This window comes from Pinus tabuliformis, chromosome 1_2 (assembly GCF_031772625.1).
Source record: "Pinus tabuliformis cultivar Carrire ecotype Pingquan chromosome 1_2, CPIR1, whole genome shotgun sequence".
Classification (NCBI taxonomy): Eukaryota; Viridiplantae; Streptophyta; class Pinopsida; order Pinales; family Pinaceae; genus Pinus; species Pinus tabuliformis.
Window position 1 is genome coordinate 684,752,963 of NC_142298.1, and position 22,384 is coordinate 684,775,346.

A 22,384-nucleotide genomic window follows, 5' to 3' on the forward strand; every position below is an offset into this window, starting at 1 on the left:
ATAATAGGAAAACCAGAAAGCCCTTCCACTAGCATCCTATGTTCGAACAAGCCTTTATAGCAACACAAATTGATTCTGGCACAAGATGTTGAACAAAGAGCCTGCAAGATTAACAAATTGAATCCTGTAAAGAACACAAAAAGCTTTATTGTAGCTGATCTCTATAAACTTAAAAAACAATTCATAGTTTACAACTGCTGCTTTCACTCGTTATTTTGTTTTTATTTTTTAAACCAATGTAGCTTTTGTAAATTGTTGGTAAGTTTGAAGGTGTCACTTTGTGTAACCTTGGCTTCCTTCCATACCTCCTTTATCATTTTCAACTACTATCACACACATGTTGGAGTTTGAATATGTTTTCTAGACATCCAATGACTATTAGAAAAGAGTAGGAATCTATCATGACCAACATAAGTGTTGGTACAACAATTTCAATATTATTTTGTAATTTGCAAACTATAGGAATTTTTGGAATTTATATAAAAATCTTATTTAATTTTTTTTCCATAAATTCCTCATTATGCACTTTCTCGAAATTTCTTCTGCATGTTACTCAAATTTCTATATGGGTAAAAAAACCATGTTGCAGAATTTTTTTATTTCAGCTTCAGTTGAATGCAAATGTATTGCAAAAAAATCATATGAAAATAGGTTGCCACAAGAAATCCTCAAAAAATTTCTAGTTGTAGGGAATTCCTGTAGTAACTTCCATAATTGAACTTGCTTCCTCCTAAGGGCATAATCAGGTTTGTCTAGCACTTTGTTGCATGATGTGAGCTTTTGATACCTTGTTGCTACTATTCGTTTCACATAAAGATAGTTGACAATTTCAATGCAATATGAGAAATAGTAAGTCTACTTGAAGCATCCATGAAATGTAGTGATGGGGCTTATTTTAAGGCTGATAAAATGTCCTTTTTTGCTTCAGGAGGTAGGTCCAGACAATCCATACCATTACTTGCCAAGTCAACAACCTGAATGTCCAAAATAAGAAACATAAGTAGGTTTACATTTAAGAGTGCAAAAAAACACATTTCCTCTTCAAAGAATAGGTTTGATTAGATGAATGACCTATTGAATCCAAGTGTTTACGCTTCATCAAGAACTGCTCAATACTTTGCAACATTTCAACAATGGTATTTTTTTACAAGTGCTCTAGGACAGGGTTAGTCCAATTCATAAGCCTAAACAATAAGAGATCATCCCCAGTACAGAGGACTTCAAGAAATGCAGAGTCTATATCTCCTGTTTTCAAAAGCTTTACAACACATGTCCAAACACTCTTGAAAATAGTACCATGTCTTGATCTACTAGAAGATAAATTTTCAGTGCTAGTGTCCAAACTGTTTGGTCTTGAATTTTCTTTTACAGGTTCCAACTCTTTTTTTCCATCCTTCCTTGCAACCCATATAGAAAATATACCAAATATCCTTAATTAATAGTCTATAGATTGATATCCAATTATTGTTTGGACGGATTTAGTTGCATTTGTTGGATATCCGGTTTACGAAGGAAGTTCCACGTGAGTGATTCGAGGGTTCAAGCATTTGATGTAATGGAGATCCCCAACCGGGAGATCAACAAAAACACATTCGTGAGATATCGTGTTGTCAGTCGTAAGGGAGAGGGTCGAGGAAGGGATACCAAATACACGAGGCTAGGTAGAATTTGGCCAAAGTTATTTGTACCATAGCTCAATTTAGGGCTATTAGTCTTAGGGCCATTACCTAGGCTTGCATTTTGTTCAACCCGCACCTACCAGATTCCATTTGGGGTGCTACAATGGACACAACACACAACATGTATTATGTTGTGGGTTGCCTCTATCTTTCATCCTCGCTCCCACTGACCTCGACCAAGCACCAACGCAGGTCCAACTAGGGAGAGGCACGATCAAACTGTAAATGCAAACCCCTAAAATCCGAGATGAATTCAACCATAAAATAGTAGAGGGCGAATTTCAGGAATGGTAGAGGGCGAAATAGCCCCTAACCAGTGCCATTTCTGGAAGTTAGGGCGATGGGAAGAAAATCCCACCTGCAAACAATTTTTTCAAGATGAATCAGGCTTGGATGGAAATTTTGGATAGGCGAAAAATGTTTTCTCTGACTTATCTTCCATAATATCGATGGCTAAAATAAATACTTATTTATTTTTTAAATAATTTTTAGGCGAACTATACAAAAAGGATGTAATATAAAAAAAAATTCCCCTCCAAATTATAAAACCCCTTAAATTTAGCCCTTGGGCTAAGATTTGACCCTAAAATTTTCTATGTATAATATGAGCAACAAAAACTTAAAACATCATGAGTACACAATATCTCATCCATTAGTATGCATCAAACTATCATGAGCAACAACAATCATCTTCCTCATGTCTTATTTATCCAAAATCACATGACCAACAACATGATACATCTAGAATAGTAAATATGAGCAATAAAGTGCATAATCTAGATGAACTATCTCCAGCATAACTTTTGTTCTCCATGGCAACAACATATGCATGACAACATATGACATAAGTATGATCTAGCAATAATATCGTCATCAATATACTAACTATGTCATGAAAACCATACTATCTCATCCAACATGCAATGTGTGGCAATAACAACAAAAATATTCCTAAACACAGTGCCAACACATTCCAAATCCATTTGAAAGCACAAATGGTTCCCCTGAATGTGTGATCCTTCATCACACCTAAACAATGCATGGTTACCATATCATCATTAGGATCAACATAAACCAAACATATAGCTTCTCCAACTAAAACAAATTGGAAGCAAAAAGATCAAACATAAAAATACACTTCACCTCATGTACTCCCCCCGAACACATGCATCTCTAAAAATGCTGGTTTGTCTTCTAATACACTTACCCATATGGCTACATTATAAAAAAATTGCATGAAAATTACAATGCAAGCATATGCTCCCCCTGAGACCATGCAAACCTCAATTTTTGGTGGGAGTACCATGCTTCTCTTTTCTCCTCCAAACTTTCATATGCTGAACTTTCTTCTTCTTATGCGGTTGACCTTGAATATTCTCTCTCTGAATGGATCTCTTGAAACGCATAGGTAGGTTGCAAACCTTGGCCTTATGGCCAATATTGTCACAGATAAAACATCTAATGCGGCCAAGGAATAGAGGAATATATTGATGTCTTCTATTGGAATAATTTCCATTCCTTGCATGTGCCCTGTAGTCAATAGACCTATGGCCAAAATCATTGCACGAGAAACCATAAGCATAGAATGAACTATTATGCTTGATGGATGGAGATATTCTTTGCATGCATGCTTGATGTTGCTTCTCCTTTGGCTGCTCCTTTTGATGAGAGAGATTGATATCTCCATTATGCAACTTGCTGCTATGTGTCCACAAACTCTACACTTAAAACACTTCCTTATTTTATTCCTCTTTTTGGACCTTCTTCGCTTATCGTGTTGCTTCTTTCATGGCTCATGGATCTCAATATTTTTGTTGCAACTAGGTGCTCCAACAATTTCAGATTTGCTTGTTGATGCTTGAGCACTAGTTTTGAATCCCTCCAATTCTTCTCTTGAAGAAATTGCTTCACCCTTCAATTTCTGGCATTTATCCTCCAACTCTTTGTTTTCGGCCATGAACCTTTGATTATTTGCTTCTAGTGCCATGATCTTGGATTTCTCATCATTTTTTCACCTGGTACTCGATCTATCACTGCAATCACTAGTGCCTTCATCTTCTTCTGAGGAGGATTTATTAGTTACTACAATAAAAGTACAATCCTTTGCATTTTTCTCCAATTCTGAAAAATGAAAATTTCCTCCAAGATACAAATTCTCCAACCAGTCCAACATTTCTTTGGTAGTCTCACAATGCTTCACATGCATTCTATCATATTTTGAAATACTATTCAACATAATCCTTTTAGATAAATATTTATATTTATCTTTAGCTCCATATTCAACTGATAGCAAAATATCTACATCAACAAACAAAAAATATGAATCCAAATTCGTCGTCCAAATTGAAAATTCAACTTTATGAAGTATTGGAATACCTTGCTAATCCATTTATGAAAATTTGCAAAAATTCTACCAAAAACTCCAAGATCCACTCTCCATTGATCAAGCTAGAACTGAGAACCCCGCTCTAATACCAATTTTTGGAAACTAGATCACTAGTGAGAGGGGAGGGGTGAATCAATAGTGTGAGCACTTCTACAAATTTTCTCCAATTATTTAATCTTTAACATGCATAAAATGTAACACATAACTAAATATTAGTGCATCAAACATAAATAAAAAACCATGAAAGCAATCACACAATGGACACAAGTGTTTCTGGTGGAAAACCCTTCATTGGGAATAAAACCACCCTACTGCTACTCCATTGCTCAATATTTCATTATCTTCGGAACAAATTATACATGGATAAGCTCACTCCTATGAGCTGGAAGAATCGACTTCTTTCATAGTATATTGTCCCTTTCAGATAGGAAATTGTTTCTCTCTTGGATCTACGAAATACCATCATGAGTACACAATATCTCATCCACCAGTATGCATCAAACTATCATGAGCAGCAACAATCATCTTCCTCATGTCTTGTTCATCCAAAAACACATGAGTAGCAACATGATACATCTAGAATAGTAAATATGAGCAATAAAGTGCATAATCTAGATGAACTATCTCCAACACAACATTTGATCTCCATGGAAGCAACATATGCATGACAACATATGACATAAGTATGATCTAGCAGTAAGATCATAATCAAAATACTAACTATGTCATGCAAACCATACTATCTCATCCAACATGCAATGTGTGGTATTAACAATAAAAATCTTCCTAAACATAATGCCAACACATTCCAAACCCATTTGGAAGCACAAATTCTCCCCGTGAATGTGTGATCCCTCATCACACTTAAAAAATGCATGGCTTCCATATCATCATTAACATCAAGATAAACCAAAACATAAAGTTTCTCCAACTAAAACAAACTGGAAGAAAATAGATCATACATAAAAATACACTTCACCTCATGTACTCCCCCTGAACACATGCATCTCTAAAAATGCAGATTTGTATTCTCATACACTTACCCATATGGCCACATAATAAATAATTTTCGTGCAACCATATGCTCCCCTTGAGATCATGCAAGCCTCAATTTTTGGTGGGAGTATGTTGTTGCTCTTTTCTCCTCCAAACTTTCATTTACTGAACTTTCTTCTTCTTATGCGGTTGAACTTTCATATTCTCTTCTCTCTGAATGGATCTCCTGAAAAACATGGGAAACTTACAATCCTTAGCCTTATGGTCAATATTGTCACACATAAAACATCTAATCTGGCCAAGGAATAGAGAAATATACTGATGTCTTCCATTGGAATAATTTCCATTCCTTGCATGTGCCTTGCAGTCAATAGCACTATGGCCAAAATCATTGCATGAGAAACCATGACCATAGGATGGACTATTATACCTGACGGATGGAGATCTTCTTTGCATGCATGCTTGATGTTGCTTCTCCTTTGGTTTCTCCTTTTGATGAGAGAGATTGATCTCTCCATTTCCGCAACTTGCTACTATGTGTCCACGAACTCTAAACTTAAAACATTTCCCAATTCTATTCTTCTTGTTGGACCTTCTTCACTTATTGTGCTTCTTCTTGCATGGCTCATGGATCTCAATATTTTTGCTGCAACTAGGTGCTCCAACAATTTCAAATTTTCTTGTTGATGCTTAAGCACTAGTTTTGAATCTCTCCATTCTTCTCTTGTAGAAATTTCTTCACCTTTCCATTTTAGCATTTATCTTCCAACTCTTTGTTTTCAGTGAATGATCCTTTGAATCTATTCTTCTAATTCCATGATCTTGGATTGCTCATCATTTTTGCAACGGATGCTTGATCTATCACTGCAATGACTAGTGCCTTCATCTTCTTATGAGGAGGATTGGTTAGTTACTATAATACAAGTACAATCCTTTGCATTTTTCTCTAATTTAAAAAAAATACAATTTTCCTCCAAGATGCAAATTCTCCAACATGTCCAACATTTATTTGGCAGTCTCACAATGCTTCACATGCATGCTATCATATTTTGAAATACTATTCAAAATAATCCTTTTAGCTAAATCATTAGATTTATCTTTAACTCCATATTCAACTGATAGCAAAATATCTACATCAACAGACAAAAAATATGAATCCAAATTTGCTCTCCAAGTTGAAAATTTACCTTAATGAAGTATTGGAATACCTTGCTAATACATTTTAGAAAATTTGCAAAAATTATGCCAAAAACTCCAAGATCCACTCTCCATCAATCAAGTTGCAATTGAAAGCCCTTCTCTGATACCAATTGTAAACTAGATCACTACTGGGGGGGACAGGGGGCTTGAATCAGTAGTGTGAACACTTAACCACCCTGTTGATGTTGTGCTACTAAACATTTCATTATCTTCAAAACAAATTATACATGGATAAGCTCACTCCTATGAGATGGAAGACTCGACTTCTTTCACAGTATATTGACCCTTTCAGACATGAAACTCTTTCTCTCTCGGATCTATGAACTACCATTCATTGAAGGCCACTACGATCAACGATCCTCACCCAGTTACTCATGAACTAAACATACGACTCTACAGACTCTGATCTATTGGCACTATCAGGCCCAATGAGCCTTGCCCAGTTTCTACTGAACAATCCAACCACCATTAGACATAGAAAACTCTTCCTTCAACTGAATCTACCAAGTATTTGTCTCCTAAAATCCTCCATGCCTTCACTTCCGCCATGTGAGCCTCGTTTCATATATTTTCAGGATGGACTCCTAAAACTTTCTCAACATGAGCACTGTCGCAACCTACCATCAAAGGTAGGTCAATATCTAATTTGCAACACAAGCCTCCATAAAAAAAATCCTCACAAAATCTCCATAGCAACTCGAAAACAAGCTCCTCAAACTCACTACATCAATCCACACATCAACATCTCACTCACTGCATAAGTATATGGCTGAAATAAACTTCATCTCATTGCTACTACAATTGCAAATTGATTCAGAAAATCTACATACTATGGCTCACACAGTTTGCAAGCTCTTCTCCACACACACACACACACACACTCAACACACTAGACCAATCAACCAACTCACAATGACATTCCTCCAATATGTAGATGAACTCAAGTGCTCAAATCAATAATTACTTAGAACTATTGGGCATCACAACTTTGTTCATATGCTATATTTGATCGAGATTCAATTCATTGACTCAATCAACCACTAACTCCATTAAACTTTTTGATATTTTCAACTTTAATTAGCTTCTGGATGTCCCATGAACTTTTCTGACCATAAACTGAAAAGTTTCGATCAAGGATGTCGCTAAAACATAAAAATTAGCTCAACAACGTGAGGAATGCAGAACAATTCTCATGAAAACACCTCAGTTTGTCCCTTAACACTGTCATCTATGTGACCAAGGTTATAACTGCTCCCTGGAGCCTGCTCTACCAGTGATTGGAGCCTAAAATCAATCCCTTGACCCATCATGCATGTGATTGGGGCTAAAACTGAAGTAAAACATTAATCCTTCAGTCATGTACCTTTGCCACCTGATGGAACATCATGTCCAGTATCTGAACACTCCTCCAAGCCACTGAGATAGTTTGAAACTATTGAATAGGCAAGGAACAAGTCAATGACATGCAAGACCTATTCTTCCGAACTTGGAACCAACACCAACACCTCCAACTCCTCAAGCAACAACCACAACATATCTGACACCTCCAACACTTGTAGAAACATCCACAAATTCTTACAGCAACAACATCAAAGCATAGAACTGCCTCCATCACTGGTAGAAGCACCTCCAACATAAGAAACCACATCTCACACATGTAGCAGCACATGAAATGTCTCCAATACATGGAGAGACATATGCAACATCTAGAGAAACACTCCAACCATCTACAACAACATATCCAACCAACTCAACATGTATGGAATCCATCTCCTCAACAACCACAACATCACTCCATTGGGTCTAGTCATAGATATTTTGACATCAATGCCAACTAACAAAACTATCTTCAATCATCCAACACCAAGCACTTATCACACATGCATATGACTAGCAGCATCTCCAACCTATTGACATCAGTGCCAATACTACAATGCCAAAAAATTTACCTCCTTTGAGAGACATCACACATGCACTTCATTTCAGAGCAAGTGTACGAATAAGAAGAAATGTGAAGTACAAAATAAGGAGAGACAAAGTTTATTTGAGGAGCAATCTTCCCTAGAAGGCAATGAATGTATGTAACATGCGAAGTTCCTATTGAAATTTGTAACTAGTATTGGTCTTCATAATTGTATTTGGATCATGACATGATGTATCTATTAAGTACTTATCAAAATAAAAAGAATTTTTATTTATTAAAGCATGGGTTTCATGCTTAAAGTTTTTTGTTCCTAGGTCTAAGAACCCATTGAGTGCTCTAGGGTTTTTGTCTTGAGTCAAAGTTTATGTCATGATGTAATAGACTTGATTGGGCTTTTGTATCAAGAAATAAAATATTATTTTGATGTTTAGAAAAGTCTACAAAGACCCCATGACCAAGTCGGTCATCCATGATAAAGTCGACCTAGAGAGGCCCTCTCTAGCCCTTGTGAAGATTATAAGTAAGAGGAATTCAACCTCCTCTAGGGACACACATCTTGGAGTTTGATCTGCGATATAAAAGTAGTGTGGGGAGGATAGAAGATAATAAATCACCTTAGCAAAGAAAATAAGAATCTCAAAAAAATAAAGAAGTATGATCGCCTTCTATTATTGGCGCACTCATGTGAGTTTTTGTGATTCTTGGGTTACTGCAAGTTTGAATTTTTGGAAGCTGAAGTTGCAGATCTGATTTATGAAGCTGAAATTTGGAGAAGTTACATTCTTGGTATGGTCAACCTTGTTGACTCGTTGGAGATCTTGTTTTTTGTTCAAGGAATATTGTTGAAGGAAGATTTTTTGGTCTTGGGAAGTTTTTGTCTCGCTTGTTTAGTGGTTGGCTTGGCCTTGGGAAGTCTTTGTCTAGATTGTTTAGTGGCTGGCTTGGCCTTGGGAAAGCATCGTGATGATTCAAACTATTAATTCTTTATCTCCTAATAAGGAGAGTGATTTATTGAATGTGTTTAAAATTTGCTATATTTAAAATTAATAACAAATAAAACATGATCAAATTCTGTCCAAATTTTCATTAGAATTATTGTGTTTGATTGCCACAATTTGAATGTCTATGTGACACTAGAAATAAATTCTCATTTCGTTTGTGCATGTGTACCTAATATTGAGATCGATGGAGAGCAAGATGTTAAAGAATCTAGGGCAAAGTAGTGTTGTCACGATTCTCTGAGACTTGATAACAATTTGTGATGTATTTTTACTTTTTCTAGTTAGCTTATACTTCTTCTTCTTCTTATTAGTGCGTATGTGTGTGCTTCATCAAACTGATACCAAAACAAAATAACAAGAACACAAAATTTTGGCTCTCTGCCAAGGACAAACCCTCTCCACTCTTGAGAGGGAAACCCTTTGTAAGATTTCTCTTATTGAAGCTTCTTATTTGAACAAATGCCAAACCCTAGACCCTTGACTATAGGATCCTCCAAGCACAAGTCAAATCCTTCCTCTTTCTGCACTATAGCTTCCAACACATGGACCTCTGTCTTTCGGCACTTCTTCTCCTTAGTACTTCATCCTTTTCTGCTGCTTGTCTAAGTTAGGAAACCCTAGAATATTAGGGCTTCTCTTCTTCACTATAAGGAGGACCTTCTTTTCTTTCCTTGGAGACCTTGTAGACCTTGTTATACATTCAAGTGAGGTCTCTCAATATGTTGCCTTTATCTATTGTCAAGTCTACAATAGTCTACTTCAGACATCTTCACACATGTGGACAGAAACCCTAGAACATTCCTACTTTCTTCGGTTTCTTTTCCTTGCTTCTTCACTCGATGGGGAGGCCTAATCGACCTCATGTATTAGCCCAAAAACATAGATATTGCTATTATGATTTCCTATTGTACTTGACCGCATACATGTCCTTTCTTCCTCGCACATGTGGTTGTTGATTCCCTAGAAAACAATCTTTTCTCCTTTGTTGTTTGGTCTCCTTATCTCGCTATTCTTGTAGGCCTTTCATCTCGGCTGCTTCAACCTCCTTGTCTCCTTTTTGGCTTGTGGATTTCAGAGCTTGTTGTGCGTTTTATTTTGGAGTGGACAACCTCTATAAATAGAGGATTGTCCCTCCAATTAAGTCGACTTGATTGGCTGCCTATAGGCCGACTTGCAGTTTGCTTCATAATTCATTTTTATTCACTGTTTTGCTGCTTGTAGACTTTGTTGGTGCTAGGAGAGGATTTGACCATGCTAGGAGTTGTTCCCTTGACTTTGTACATTGACATACATGATGTAACATGCCCTCAAAGGGTCTTATCATAATTACATTTTGAATTTTACTCTCTAGAAGCACTTCAAAATGTGCTTGACCTATTTTCAATGAGAAAGAAACTCATTGACAAATAATATCAAAATAAATTCTCTTTTCTTGAATAAGTACAAATATCAAAATTACATATATGAAGACCGAACCTAGTTACATTTTCTCCAACACTCCCTCTTAACTAGGGAGGTATTCATACAATATTACAAGGTGTTTGGAAATTTTCAATCTTAAATAATTCACATAAGAGAAACTGGATTAGCAATCCATTTGTTATAGCATCCTATTCATCAGCATTGTCATAGTGTAAGGCCTTGACTAACAGCTCCATCTTTTTACGAGACCATGAGCTACAATTTTGGTGAGACCAATTATTTATAGACACCTTCATCATTGTCTCTCTAGGTACATACCCACCTCGGTGTTCTCTCTTCTAGGACTATTCTTATATTGGGTTCCCAGCCCTCAAAGAATATCGGTCCTCTTGCCTACTCTTGTCTTGGATTCCCTACACATCCTCAAAGAGTATCGAATGCCAGATAATTACCTAATCCTCCCATTATTTCTTCCCAAGAGAAGACAAGAATGTTGCGTCTATATTGTGTCTACATTTCCATTCATGGCCTTCATCTAGACCTATGGTTTTTATTCCTGGTCTAATGCATGACCTATGAAATGGAAAACACAATTGTCACTCCTTTGTAATCAGGGGTGATCCAAAAACTCCCTCTTGATCGGGACTTTTCAGAGCTCCCTCTTAACTGGGGACACTTTCCTTCATCAACAACATCTTCTTCATGGGTCCTTTAACTGCTTGATCTCCTTCCTTTCTTGATGTCATGAAGTCTTTGATCAAACTTCTTCTCGGTAGGGCACCATCCATCGATCACTTTCCTTCTTGGTTTGTCATGTCATTTCTTCATGGAAAGTGACTATTAGGTTTGTCATCTTGGCTACTCCTTTATCATCTTGTCCATGCTTCAGAATACTCTCCTCATGGATGCTTCATAGTACTTACTAGGTTATATGCTTTGACCTAGTAGCCCATTATGACATCATTCTGATATTGCTTCAACATTGCTTTTTCTTTTGGTGGATGGATTCTTCATCACGACATCTCTGTAGAGTGGAATCAGTTATCTGCACCTTTTGTATCTCCAAGGCCTTCAAAGCTGTCAAGGGTCATTTCTTCTTTTATTAGAGTTGTCCAGCCTTCTTTCGGGAGATGTCTTATCAAGGCATTTTGTCAGATAGTGATCCTTGGTGGCATGGTGTTCTTCACATGCTTGATGTCTTTCTTCATTTTCTTCTTCTCAGATAGATAGGTCAACCATCTAATGCTTCTTGTGGAAGCATTCCTTCATTGCTTGCTTTCTGGGCTTGTCAGCATTTCTTCTTGCTTCTTAGTCAACAATCTTATGATCCTTATGTGAACATGTTCTTTTGTTGGCCTTTATTGCATTGTGGTACATGCCTTCAAACATGTTCTTGGTGAAAGAGATTCTTTCATGCTTGATCATGTTATAGAACTATACCCATGACTTAATAATATACAACTAAAAACATGACGTAAACTTTGATGCATACATACCTCATCTTGATTCTCCTTTGATCATCCTTTGGTGTGGCCCTTCTTGCTTCATCTTAGCCTGCCTGCATATCATCCCTTTTCTTGAATCCCATGAATGGGATTCCCAATGAGACATATGCCTTGGTTCATGAACCTTCTCTTGAAGATTCCATCATACGATCTTAAAGATCCTTGCTTTGCAAATGTTTCCTTCCTTTTGACGATGTAGGTCTTATAAGATTGTTATCATGATAAATTTTCTTTCATCATATATTTGGTCATGTACTAGGTATGCTTCTTCTTCACAAATATCTTGAGCTATATTTGTCATGCTCCTATATTCTAGAAGAAATTTCTACTTATGCATTTTTGTTCTTATCATAAATGCTACATCTACATGGGTGTCTAGAACTCTATGTACATTATGATGTTATATTCTAGAGGGTGATTCTATCCATGCAATTGAATTTATTCCCACATGCTCCTATTCTACTCAAAACTTTGAAATAAGTCTAGAAGTAAAGAGTTTGACCTAGTCATAGTAGAGATCTAGAGGATCTTTCTTCTTTTGCTTCTTTCCTTCTTCTTTCACCTCTTGAGTTATGTGAGCTTCTTCCCTCTTCCTTTTGTTATTGTTTTCCTTCTTAAGATTAGGACAATTCCTTTTGTAGTGTCCATATTATTGGCATCCAAAACGTTGGATCTTGGACATGTATTTGTTGTTTGTTCTTCATGGACCAAACTTGCCAAATTTACCCTTTCTTTTGGCCAAGGTAGCAAATTCTTATTCCTTTGATCCCACATCTTCTTTTGCCTTAAGTATGGTTTCCTCTGTTTTGAATAGAGACCACATTTCACTGAGAGTGGTTGCTTCCTTCTTGGCATATATGCTAGATGTGAAGTTTCCCTACTCCTTAGGTAGAGCATTGAGTACTTCAGTTGCCATCTCTCTGTTAGACATGACTTCCCCAAGCTCTTGAAGTTGATCTATCATTTCAGATATTTTCATGAAGTAGGGAGCTATTCCTTCCTTTGTTATCTTCATCTTGTATAGGTCATTCCTTAGAGATATTACTTCTCTAGTTGTGGATGTCGAGAATAGCTCTACTAGCTTATCATAAAAAAAATTCGATGTCTCAAACTTGGAGACATATGGAATGAGGGAGTATTTGATTGATTCTATCAGAATCCTTTGAGCTCTTGTCTCATCCTTATTGTACTTGGCTAAGGCTTGATTCTGTTCCTTAACAGGGATAGTGATATTCCTTTTTACATGCTCTAGGAGTTCATTCTCCTTGAGTAGTAGATGAATCCTATTCTTCCATGCAAGAAAGTTATTGGTACCTACCAATTTATTGCTTTCCTTGAAAAAAGAAATTGAAATATATTCAGAAGGGCACATGTACTTACTCGATATATTTTGAGATGTAATGGATTTGCTTCCTCCATGAAAGCTTGATGGCTTGTCTTCCCTGGATCTTGATGTTCTTCAAGTTGCCTTCTCCAAGTGGACTTGCTTGGTGATAAGTTTTGCTTGAAGACTTGTAGCTTGATGTAGGTCCTGCTTCAATCTTCTCTTCTTTGTAGGTGCCTTTATATAAGGCTCGTTTTCTAGATTTGTATACCTTCTTGATGAATTATGGAGTGTAGACCCTTCTTATTCTTGAAGTGATTAAGACTTCTAGGATTTATGATTCAACTTTGTAAATGCTTCTTCTTGAAGAGTGTTCTTGAGTTTCCCTTTCCTTGATGTGTCACCTTACCATTTGATACCATGTTAGAGAATCTAGGGCAAAGTAGTGTTGTGATGATTATTTGAGACTCGATAACAATTTGTGATGTCTTTTTACTTTCTCTAGTTAGCTTATACTTCTTCTTCTTCTTATTAGTGCATATGTGTGTGCTTCATCCAACTGCTACAAAAAAAAAACAAGAACATGAAATTTTGGCTCTCTGATAGGGACAAACCCTCTCCACTCTTAAGAGGGAAACCCTTTGTAAGATTTCTCTTATTGAAGTTTCTTATTTGAATAACTGTCAAAACCTAGACCCTTGACTATAGGATCCTCCAAGCACAAGTCAAATCCTTCCTCTTTCTGCACTATAGCTTCCGACACATGGACCTCTAAATTCCGGCACATCTGCTCCTTAGTACTTCATCCTTTTCTGTTGCTTGTCTAAGTTAGGAAACCCTGGAATATTAGGGCTTCTCTTCTTCTTTATAAGGAGGATATTCTTTTCTTTCCTTGGAGATCTTGTAGACCTTGTTATACATTCAAGTGAGGTCTCTCAATATGCTGCCTTTATCTACTGTCAAGTCTGCAACAATCTACTTTTGACATCTTCGCACATGTGGATAGAAACCCTAGAACAATCCTCCTTTCTTCGCTTTCTTTTCCTTGCTTCTTCGTTGGATGGGGAGGCCTAATAGACCTTGTGTATTAGCCCAAAAATAGAGATATTTCTATTATGATTTCCTGTTGTACTTGACTGCAGACAGGTCCTTTCTTCCTCGCACGTGTGGTTATTGATGCCCTAGAAAACAATCTTTTCTCCTTCGTCTTTTGGTCTCCTTGTCTCATTGTTCTTGTAGGCCTTTTATCTCGGTTACTTCGATCTTCTTGTCTCCTTTTTGGATTGCGTATTTCAGAGCTTGTTGTGAATTTTCTATTGGAGTGGACAACCTCTATAAATAGAGGACTGTCCCTCCAATTAAGCCGACTTGATTGGCCACCTTTAGGCTGACTTGCAATTTGCTTCATAATTCATTTTTATTCACTGTTTTGTTGCTTGTAGACTTTGTTGGTGCTAGGAGAGGATTTGACCATGCTTGAAGTTGTTCCCTTGATTTTGTACATTGACATACATGATGTAACATGCCCTCAAAAGGTCTTATCATAATTACATTTTGACTTTGACTCTCTAGAAGCACTTCAAAATGTGCTTGACCTATTTTCAACGAGCAAGAAACTCATTGACAAATAATATCAAAATTAATTCTCTTTTATTGAATAAGTACAAATATAAAAATTACATATATGAAGACCGAACCTAGTTACATTTTCTCCAACATATGGTAATGTCATGATTTGTAAGCATGATGTGATGGAGTCTCAGCTTAAAGAACATATTTTTGGGTAAGTAGAATACTATGGAGGTGCTACAATGATCATTCATGGGGATGACAATGGCAAAATATATGATGCTTGGGAAGCAATTAACTCAAAAGTAGTTCATAATTATTTTGAGGTACTCAAAGGTTTGGAGCTTGAAGGATTTCCTATAGAGTATGCACAAGTTCCCGTCAATGATGGAAAAGCTCCCAAGAGTTCTAATTTTGATGCTTAGGCCTTGAAGATTCCCTTAGTTTCAAGGAACGCTATATTTGTATTCAATTGTCAGATGGGCCATGATAACTATGATTCATTCCTTGTTAAGCTTCATATTGATTCTTTTCAACACATGCAACAACTTCAAAAATGGACAGTGGTTTTACTAGTGGAGAAGAAGTTCACGGTTAGGAAGTGAGGCAACATTTGAGAATATTACCTTGGAAGGTGTAAGAGAATCATGTGCTATGTTGACTATCATTTTTCATGATATTCTATATCACATGAGTCCTATTTACTATTAGGATATCATTGATTTGGAATCCAATCAATCAAAAAATTCATAATTGAAATTTATCAAAAGAACCCTTGCTATGATGGGAGCTTTCTATTTATGGGCTCATGTTGTCAAAAGATCACAACTGGACTAACACATATAGAACTTATACAGTAAACAAATAATACAGAGACAATGAGACATAAATCACATGGTTGGCCAAAGATAACAATAATTGTTATGATATTCACTGTTCTAGCCTAGCAGCATGTTTTCCTCTAAAACATTGCACAAGAGACGACAACTAGAAAACATGACAAAGAAATATGACAACAAAGATGCATAGATTGTTTTCATCAAAGAAGTAATAATAGCATAAATGTCAAAGCTAAAAAATTTATAGTCTACCAAAAATTCTATGGAGAGTGACTATAGAAATTAGAATCACTACTGAATGAAGCTTCAAGAACTTTCTTATGACATTTCCCTTTGGTTGACTGTGAACATCATAGATACACTCTACTATCTATGATGTATATGAAAGAATTATATGCAAAATCCATTGTAATTTACAGAGATTACAATTTCTCAATAATAATATTCATTAAATGCCAACAACATGCTATGCCCAACAAGCCAAGTAAGACAAAAAATGAGAGAGAGATCATGGTGCCTCCAGAGAAGTTGTAAATTGGACCTGAGAACAAGTTACAAGTTGGACTTGAGAGAAATCTAAAAAAAATAAAAAAAAAAATAAAAAAAAATAAAAAAAAATTACAGAGTAGTGAACATGGTGCCTCCAAGCAGGAGGATTCACATGAAGAACAACCAAAGAAGAGATGTTGCCTCCACACAAAATGAGAAGATGCAAAAGAAAATGAGAAATTGATGTTTAAAGGGAGATTGAGTGTATGTCAACCTGGAAAGCTCCATTACATAGTCTGGCACCCATCGTGGCACTAGTCATGACAATGTTATGATAGGAAGAACTGAGTGATAATGTTATGACAGTGGCAACATTACAGTGGAACAGAGTGTTAGTGTTATGACAGTGGAAACATTACAATGGACTAGAGCATTAGAGTTATGGTAATGGTAGTGTTAGCATTAGGAGGATAACAAAGAAGCTCAAAAGGATAACCTAAGGATATTTTTATTGGCCATGCACGCAACTAAGCAAGCTCATGCAATATAAAAGGGTTAAGGTTTGTGAGCGGTTCTATGAAGGGTTGATGAAAAGCCTTCTTTAAAAAAAAATAGCAAACAAAAGTAACTCCGATGTCTTTATCCTCAGCCATAGCAAAACCCCAAGAGGGACCACAACTGCAAAATATAAGAGGAACCTGACATTTTGAGCTTACAATCATGGATAAGTGTTAATTAAAATTTTCAAAACCCTGGCTTAATGTTGAGCCTTGTCACGTCTCTTTCTTTCGGGTATGTAGGAACAAAGGACCCTCGAATAGAAAGAATTTGAGACAAGCTGTTAACATATGCAATATAAATATGTAAACCAATGATCCCTTTTAATATGGTTATGCCTAGGAAAGTAAAGATAATATAATGATGTTTGTGCCCACGCATGCACCCAAGCAAGCTCGTGCAATATAAAAGGGTGGGATCAAATCTCTTGAGATGCAAACCTATTTAAGAGTGGAAAAAGATTTGACCCTTCTTGGCCCTTGGTAAAAATGTTAAACAATTTCATTAAAATTTCTCAAAAAATAATTTAAGTTGTTATTAAACAATAAGAGGATGTTATTTTCTTTGATTTATTTCTCTCTCATATAACACAACATAACAATGAACATTTAATAACAAAAAAGTTTTTGGAAATGCCAAATAGTTGCTTGGTTGACAATCTTAATTCAATTCCTATATTTGTGCCCAACACTACGTTGAATTTATTCCCAAGCCCTACTCATAATTGTTGTAGAGTGGTTCTAAAACCCTAAGAAAACCATATTCCTTGCTTAGCCAATATTTTAGGTTTTGTTTCCAACCTTCTTCGACCTTCTGCAGTCACTCTCGACTTCTTCCTTCTGCACACATGATGATGACAATGAACATATGGAAGTGAGTATCAATGGAAATGCCTCTTGTTGCATCTGCAGTTACTATCAAATCCCGCATAACATTCCATAGTTTTTGTACGCAAATATCAACCTCATCAACAACCCAACCAAAGAGTGATGTTTCCACAAAATTTCTCATCAACAAATGTGATTTATCATAGGAAGATATCATAAAAGCCTTTAGACATAACAAGGGATTACTTCATGCAAAATCAAGTCAGAATATGGAAGAAACTTTGAAGTTGTTAAACGGTTATGGTTTGACGAACCCTACCCAGATTCAAAGGGTCGTCCTTTCCAACCCTTAGTTTTGATTTGGTAGAGCCCAAAGAAACATGCAACTTAAGCTCACTTTCCTTGGGCTTTTCATGAAGAAAGAGTATATCTACAAACTATGCATAACTAGTGCATGAATATTTGGTAACAAAGAGGATAAGGTGAAATCCACAATTTCACTTTTGCAATGTTTGGGTGTTGAGGGTCTAGCTTTATCGGAGTTAGTGGCGAGGCAACCTAGATTTCTCACGACTTAAAAATAAACCTTGAAACACTATCGACGTGCCCTTACACCTTTTGGTGCAAATGCTAGTAATATAATGAAACAAAATATACAATAAATTTGATTTTATTAATTGGTTGATCATCTTAATTACTTTTATTGTTTATCTACACACCTACTAACTCTTAAAAAAAATTCCTACTCGATAATTGTTAAGAAAAGTTTGTATCCATTAAAAACATCGATATTATTAAAATCATACTGGTGAAGACTTAAATCTTATGCTAGTTCAATGTGAATTTACAAAGGAAGTATGGGGAATTTATAATGACAATGACATAACAGAAACATAAGTGGAGTGAAGGTATATTATTTGAATGCATGAAAAAATGGTTTATAGAGAAATTTTAAGTAGTATAGAGATTTATCTTTAGTAGTCTCTAGGGGTATACGGATAGATAAAAGTACACACATTTTGAAGGAGACTTATCTTACTTTTTTAAGTTGCAACAACAATTTAAAATATCGAAGGAATTAAATAGATGCTAAAATTCAAAAAGATGAAAAAAAATAAATTTAGATAAATTTATATCTTCAACTTTCTTTGATGGTGCATGTCTAGAAAAGTTGAGGTACGCAGGGTTGAAGAATTAATTTTTACGCCAATAAGCTTGTCTATTTTGGAATAGGACGTCTTGAATTTTAATTTAACTAACTTAGGTCCATCTTAACTCTGAATCTACCAAGCATCAAGAGAGATCAAATCTCTTGCAATGACAATTTAAAATATCAAAGGGATATAATAGATGCCAAAATTAAAAAAACTGAAAAATATAAAAAAGTTGAAGGTAGATAAATTTAGACCTTCGACTTTCTTTGATGGTGCATGTCTAGAAAAGTTGAGGTAAGCAAGGTTGAAGAATTTATTTTTATATCTATAGGCATGTCTATTTTGGAATAAGACTTCCTAAATTTTAATTTAACCAAGCTAGATCTATCTTAACTCCAGATCTACCAAGCGTCGAGAGAGATCAAATCTCTTGCAATGACAGTTTAAAATATCAAAGGGATTAAATAGATACCAAAATTCAAAAAGCTGAAAAATATAAAAATTAGAAGGTAGGTAAATTTATACCTTCAACTTTCTTTGATGGTGCATGTCTAGAAAAATTGAGGTAAGCAGGGTTGAAGAATTAGTTTTTACACCGATAGGCGTGTCTATTTTGGAATAGGACTTCCTGAATTTTAATTTAACCAACCTAAATCTATCTTAACTCTGGATCTACCTAGAGCCGAGAGAGATCAAATCTATTGAGATATAAACCTCTTTTAGAATGAAAATAGATTTGATCCCTCTCGGCCCTTGGTAGATACAAAGATAAGATGGATCTAAGTTGGTTTAATTATTAATTATAATTATAATTATTATTTTTTTATTTTATTTTATTTTTATGTAATTTGATCGAGTCAAAATGTTTATAGAACATGATAGAACATTACAACATCTCTTGCATATTGGGTTGGAGAGAATCTCTCAGCACGATTATCAATAATTATTAGGTGAATGGTAGAGGTTTAACCTCCATGGAATATTCTAAAATGTTCATAATAGTATACCCAAATCAATGGTTGAGATTTATTGCCAGAGTAGTTATGCCCTTTCTATCCTTTTAATTAAATTCATTAATTAAACAAGTGCCACCTAAAGTGAATTATGGTTTTTTGTATATGTGATATTGATAAGTCATGGTATTGACCATGGTACTGTAACAAAGCCTATTTACAAATTAAAGTTCTTCATGACAAAGTTGAGATAAATCTCCATGGTTAAGAATAGTTCCATATTTTTTTAAATATACATATATTTTACTTATATATTAATTATTTTTATAATTAACATTAATTTAAAATAAAATTATAATTTAATTGATTTTTATGACCTTTTAAATTTTAGCAACATGAAATGTATCATGTAGTAAGTGTTTTGATGTTTATTATGAATTGATGTCTATCAACATTTACTAGTTATTTATTTCATATGACTACACAAATCTAAAATTAGTTTTGGGTCGAGAGAGCCTCTTGAGCCCATGTTAGAATGTTATGTTTAACATTTTGATTGGGCCAAAATAAAATAAAAAATAAAAAAATAAACATAAACATAAACATAAACATAAACATAAATGGTAGAGATTTTGTAATATATTGTTTAACATTTTGAATTTGTCAAAAAATAAATAAAAAATTAAATTAATTAAATTAAATTAATAATATAAAAAACATAAAATTAATCACCTTTGGATCTACCACGGATCAAATCTATTGAGATACAAACCTCTTTTAGAGTTAAAAGAGATAGCCCAGACTAAAACAATATGCAAAGGTGCTCTTTCTATCATTAGAGCTACCAACCCAATCAACATTAGAGAAACCATACAGTTGTCAATCCCCATTAGAAGCATACATCAAACCATACTCAATGGTACCTCGCAAGTATCTCAATATGTGTTTAGCTGCAACCCAATGTACATTATGAGGCTCAACCAAGAATTGGCTCAATGTATTTACTGCATAACAAATATTCAACAATATAATCAAATTTAGGATACATAATTCGACCAATCAAATCAAAATCACTTCAAATTCGTCACCATAGGAGTGTTCATGGACTTATAGTCCATCATGATAAATATCTAAAGAATAGTAACAATTTACTTGCCTTGGCCTACAAATATCCCATCAGGTTTTTGCCAAATTTCCAATCCCATATAGTAATGCATGAGACCAAGATCGTTCACCTCAAATTCAAAAACCAACTCCCTCTTGCATTGGACAACTAGTACTTTGACTCCTATCAGAAACAAATCGTCCACATACAATAGCAATATCAGGGGTTCACCTTCAACAACCTTGAAATGTAGATTTGGATCAACTTCATTCTTGAAGCCAAGACTCAACAAATAACCATCAATGCGTGAATACCATGCACGAGGAGCCTACTTCATGCCATACAAGGCCTTCTTCAATTTACATACATGTCTCTCTACCATGGACCTCAAAGGCTTAAGGTTTTTCAATATAGAGTTCTTCTTCAATGACACCATTCAGAAAAGCAGTTTTGACGTCCATTTGATGCAACTTCCAACCTGTAATAGATGTAAGAGCAACAACAAATCTAATAGATGTATACCTGACAACGAAAGCAAAGGTGTTTTCATAATCCTCTGCCTCTTTCTGGGAGAATCCACAAGCCATGAATCTAGCCTTGTATCTTTCAACACTTTGAGCAACAACATGTTTTATCTTGTAGATCCATTTTGAAGACATAACATATTTTTCCCTCAGGCCTAGACACAATTTCCCAAACATCTTTTTTCAATATGATTGATATTATTTAGTCATGGCTTCTTTCCATACTTGTTCTTCAACAACTTCTTCATATGAATATGGTTCAGACTCAATGATACACATCAAGGCTATATAACCATAATACTTCATTGGCTTCTTGATCTCCTTGAAAGTTCCATGAATAACAACATGACCTTCAACTTCCTTTAAATTTTTCTATAACCAGACATTTATTTATTGTCTTAGCTATAGGAGCTTTCGTAGATTCAACATGTTCACGATCTATGTCTTCTTCATGTGGCGCTTCATTCAAAGGTTCAAGTTCTTTAGATCTCGATTCCACATTCTTTGGGGTTGCTTGTACTTCATCATTAGAGTCGAAGTGTGAACCCCTGGACTTCCAGAATGCAGCATCCTCATAAAAAATAACATCTCTGCAAGTCTCAATATATCGTTTCCTTGCAATATAGACCCCAAAGGCCTTTGAATTCTCATTGTAGCCAACAAAGGTGCCCTTCTTTTCGGATAGTTCCAACTTCGTCCTTTTCTCTTTGGGAACATAAACAAAAACATGACAACTAAAGATTCTTAAATGTTCAACATTTGTTCTCTCACCTATAAATATTTCTCCAAGAATCTTGTAATCCAAAATTTGATGTGGCCACCGATTTTGAACGTAGACAATAGTCCTTGCAACTTCTCCCCAAAGAAACATAGATAACTCTTAATCGTAAAGCTTAGCTTTGACAACTTCTACTATAGTTATATTCTTT

At 35.4% G+C, this 22,384-nt stretch overlaps 1 pseudogene; it reads right to left on the bottom strand.

Moving 5' to 3' along the window:
• Window positions 1-806: 806 nt before the first annotated feature.
• LOC149207577 (TORTIFOLIA1-like protein 2) lies at window positions 807-21,518 on the bottom strand (annotated as a pseudogene).
• Between the last annotated feature and the right edge of the window lie 866 nt (window positions 21,519-22,384).